Here is a 5,286-nt window from a genome sequence, read left to right as displayed (position 1 = left end):
CCTCCTCCTCCTCCTCCTCCTCCTCTGATGCTCTGCCACCAGCTGTGATCTGACAGGAGGAAACTCTGAAAGAACGTTCATCCAACACGTTTAATGTTTGTCCTGATGGATCTGCTCATCTGTCTATGTGAGGCTTCTACATCTGAAACAGCTGCTTCTCTAGAGTTCAGAGGATTTTATATGAAGAGACAGTTAGGAAAAAGGCAAAGGTCACAGGTCATAACAGGACATCTCTTTTCTCTTGGAAGCTTTCATCTGAAGGAACCACAGCACTTCTGCTTTAAAACCAGACCAAAGGACAGATGTTTACCCAGAATGCACTGCAGCAAACAGCTCCTCCCAGCTGTCAGCACGGTGGTGGAGGGCTGATGGTTTGGGCTTCATTTTGGTTTAATAACTAATGACTCGGTGAGATCTGTTGTGTGGTTTTGTTCATTTGAGGTCAGACTGGAATCAGTTTGTCCTGATATGGAGAACCTGGGAACTATAAGAGAGTGGACTTTGTTTTTTCTAGGACTGTATGTCTAACATAGTGAGAATGTTTTGACAATAACAAGACAATTAAGGAACGTTTTAATCTCATAAACATTTACCTTCTTCTGGTGGTCTAATTAGGATAATGACAACAGAGCCAATCACAAGTGGAGTGATAAATGATGTGAGCTGTCATTGTGTTTAAATCAAGCTCCTAATTACCAGCTGTCAGCAGGTCAGTTGTGTTTATCTCTATAAACCTGTGTGTGTGTGTGTGCGTGTGTGTGTGTGCGTGTGTGTGTGTGTGTGTGTGTATGTGTGTGTGTGTGATTGGTTAATGTGTACAGTCCCTGGAGTGTGCCTTAAGAGTCAATAGAGAACATAATGTTGTGAGTTTACCCATCATGCCCCAGGGAAGCGGTGGTGGAGTGAGCTCATCCCGGTGTGACTGAGGGGACACCAGGGACACCAGGGACACCAGGGACACTCAGCATGGAGACAGACAGAGATGTTTGTAGAGTTGGAACGAACTCAGGAGGATCATCAGGCTCACATGTTGTATCTCAGAGCCCGCTCTGTTCCCCAGGATGTTTTGATAGAAAGAATAAATGTTATTTATCCTCACGGCATCACAGTTCTGATGAGTCTGAACCCAAGGACAGCTTCTGGACAGCTGGACACTGAGGGTCTGGGAGGTCCGATGAGACAACTGGTAGATGCTGCTGCTTTCCAAAGCCTGGACCCCACTGTGGGGTTTCCTCAGGACAAAAATAATTCCCTTTGTGGTGTTGGTAATAGCTTAGAGTCATCATAAATACTTAAAAACCTCTAAAGATTGCTAAATATGATAAATATATTTTTGTTTTCAGAAGTTTGTACCACTAAATGAGACTCAGCTTCCAGCACCAGTTGGTGAAATCTTCCACTCTGTTCTGTTATTGATTGCTTCGGCTCAGAGTTTTAAACATTAAAGTTCCAAAAACTCCAAACATCTGCGTTCTTTGCTCCGGATGCTGAAAGTCACTCTATATTTCCTGAAACCATCGGCCTCGTCGCTCAGCCCTGAGCTGGCAGTGAACCGGACTCAGCTGATCAGTCGGTTGTGTTTCTGCAGCTCCTGATCCGAAGCTGTTACCCTGGAGAACATCCTCACTTCATCCTGCATTTCTCTGCTAAGACTCCGACACAACTGTCCCGTCAGATGGACAGATGGACAGATGGGTGCAGGTAATGTGCACTCATTAGTGTGTTGATGGGCTGAAGACTATTATTAGCCAGCTTGTTGAGGCTTTAATCTGGATTAGGCTTCCTCGGAAAGTGATCGTTGTTAGTGAGCTGAACCTTTGACCTCACGAACATCAGCCCCGCTCAGAACCACAGCGACACGCAGCTGCAGGACCTGCAGGTCAGAACCAGATCCTTCTGGAATTTATGTCTCATTATCCTCACCGAGAACCTAAAACATGGTTTTATTTCATCTGCACACATGAGAGCGAGGACGGCATTTCACTTCAACAACATTAAATCGGCCCAGCTGAGAGGATAAAACCAATCTGTGAAACCACAGTGAACAGCACCGGTCTCCCATTAAAACCCGTTTCATTTCAAATCCCACTGCAGGAGAGAGGCGACACACAGAAAACATACAGCAGGTTCTGGTTTTACCATCAGACCTCATTAATTATCCATTTATCAATAAAGTGTTTAAACTGACTTTAAACGTCTGATTTAAATCAGGTCAACCGCAGCAGCTGGTACCACATGCTGCTGCTGGGCTGAAGTAAAATCAGTGGGGTTCTGTTCATCAGTTCATCTGTTCATCCGTTCATCCGTTCATCCGCTCATCAGCTCATCAGTTCATCCGTTCATCAGATCATCTGTTCATCAGAAATCTCCTCAGTCTGTTTAATGAGGACCTCAGTTCAGAGGAAGCAGCAGCGAGTTGATGCTGAAACCTTCAACATGCAACAGCAGAAACAGTCTCAGGAATTCCTCTTCGGGAATTTGGGCTGGAATATTTGACATTCCTGAGCGGAACAGCTCCGGAGCTGGAATGTGTGACAGGAATCTGCTTTTGGTTTCTGTGGTGTTTTATCACAGTGAAAACTCGTTAACTGTCCTGCAAAGCTTTGTTAGCAGACACGGTTTAATTTCCTTTTAGCCGGATTTAAAAAGTTTACATTTCTATTGTTATTAGTTGATCATGGTTTAAAAATTCAAAGATTTTGTGAACATTTTCTCTGAATCTCTTTGGTTTGAGTTAGTTTTTGCTGATTTCATCTGATTTCTGTCAGAATCAACAGTTTAGACAGCAGCAGCTTTTATCTGCGAGAACGTGTTGCTGTCTCATCCATCCATCCTTCCATCCATCCATCCACCCACCCATCCACCCATCCATCCACCCATCCATCCACCCACCCATCCATCCATCCATCCATCCATCCACCCACCCACCCATCTGTCCATCCGTCCATCCATCGGTCTGTCCATCCATCCATCCATCCATCCATCCATCCATTCATCCATCCATCCATCCATCAGTCTGTCCATCCATCCATCCATCCGTTTGTCCGTCCATCCATCCATCCATCCATCCTTCCATCCATCCATCCAACCATCTGTCCATCCATCCATCCATCAGTCTGTCCATCCATCCATCCATCCATCCATCCATCCATCCATCCATCCGTTTGTCCGTCCATCCATCTGTCTCATCCATCCATCCATCCATCCATCCATCTTCTTCCTCTTGTCTGTGGTCAGGTCATGGAGGCAGGAGGTCCAGGAGGGAATCCCAGACTTCCCTCTCCTCGGTCTCTCTCTCCAGCTCCTTCTAGCCCCCAGACCAGAGATGGTCTGTAATCCCTCCAGTTCTGGGTCTACTCTGGGTCTCCTCTCAGTGGGACGTGAGGCTCCCAGGAGTTCTTCCTAATCAGATATCTGAACCTCAGCTGACTGCTTTCTATGAGGAGGAGAAGCGGCTCTACTCTGAGCCTCTCTCAGCTCTTTCCTCACGGCGACAGACGAGACCCTGATCCATCGCTCCAACTCCTGCTTCATCCTGAGCTGGAAGCAAAGGAGTTCAAATGTCTCAGTTCTGCTTTTTAAATCATCTTTCTGTGCTGGTATTTGTTTGTGTCAGTGCACCGTAGGTCTTTCAAATGTTGTTTTTTTTTTGTACAATTTACATTAAAGTACTTTCTAATTTATTTGTTCTTCTTTTGCATTATGCAGTTTTTACCAATAAATGTGACATTTTATTAAATATCTTCTTCTCAAAGATTAAATGTTTAACTACGTTGCTCTTCCTACTAATTTTAGTTCTTATTCTGTTTATTTCAGTTCCAAAATAAATCCAAAACTGGGTTTCAAAATGACTTCTCAATTTTCTTTATTTCCCAAAAAGATTTAAATCTCTACAGTTTATCAAAGTTAAACGTTCTTTAAAGCTTTTTTGCCCTCATAGTTACGTCTCACGCCATCAGGGTTAAAAGTCCACTGGAAGAATTCCTCTAACATGAAATTATTTGCCCTCTAACTGAATTTCCCAGCTTGGAGGAAACAATCAGAAGCATTCATCTGTTTAATGGACCTGAGACACGTCCCCTCGTCCCTTCGTCTCCTTGTCTCCTCGCCTCCGCCTCCTTTCTCAACACAAAAACAGGTCTTGTCTGTTCGAACACATCCCTTCTTTACCGAACAATAAACAGATTTAAAACTGGATTCCAGCAAATCCAGAAGGAATCTGCGGCTTCAGGGAGCAGAATGTGGTTTCTGCAGATTTTATTTTGTAACTTGGACGATAGAAATTTTTTATAAGATTCTTTTTCCTCAAAGGCAACGGAAATAATTCAGACTTTAAATTGCCGCGACTCAAAATTAGACCCAGAAACAATAAAACTGTTGTTCTTAGTTTTATGGCTGCAGCAAAAAAAGTTGAAGTGTTTAATGTTTTACTTTTCCTCCCAATGAGCAGATCTGCTGCAGGTCTGCTGCAGGTCTGCTCCCAACTCACAGAAACACAAACATCTTAAACAGCCAGACTGTTTCAGATGTTTCATGTTTTGGTTTCAATGTTTCTGTTTCATGAAATTTATATAAAAAATACTTACCTACTACAACAATAAAAAATGTTTTCAGCCATTAATAAACTTCTGAGTTTGATTGAAATCCATTCAATGATTCATGAGATATTTTACTAACAGACAGAGACTCAGCTGACTTTATCCAGTTTATTTGTGTACAAAAACAAGAACATTTAATGATGCAACATTTGTTTTTACAACAAAGTAAAATGAACAACATGGCGTAAGTTCGTCTTCCTGAAGTTTGACTTTTAATAAACTTGGACGAAGATTCTTCACTGAGAAAAAATCCACTTTTTATAAATTCAAACATGAAGCTTTAAAAAAAATCTGAATAAACGAAGCAATAAAAAGACCAAAAATCAGGAACAAAATAAAAAAGGTTTAATTTGTTCCACCAGAACCAAACTCTCCTTTACAGCTGAGACAGCTTCGGGTCTTCGTTTTCTGAGAGTTGGACCAGAACCAAGACGCAGCGGGAGGACGGATGCCTCAGGAGGAGGGGACAGATGTCTCAGTAGGAGAGAACAGATGTCTCGGGAGGACAGGACAGATGTGTCACAGAACCCCACTCTAAAATGGTTCAAATATCCCTTTAATGCAGACTTTCTTATTTAATTGGAGACATGATTTAAATTCTGGTCCAGGAGGAGCAGGTGTGATGTGCAGATGTGGAGCAGGTGTGATGTGCAGATGTGGAGCAGGTATGATGTGCAGATGTGGAGCA

This window comes from Kryptolebias marmoratus, linkage group LG2, assembly GCF_001649575.2.
Source record: "Kryptolebias marmoratus isolate JLee-2015 linkage group LG2, ASM164957v2, whole genome shotgun sequence".
In the NCBI taxonomy this organism is placed as follows: Eukaryota; Metazoa; Chordata; class Actinopteri; order Cyprinodontiformes; family Rivulidae; genus Kryptolebias; species Kryptolebias marmoratus.
Note: the sequence above shows the minus strand (reverse complement) of the source record.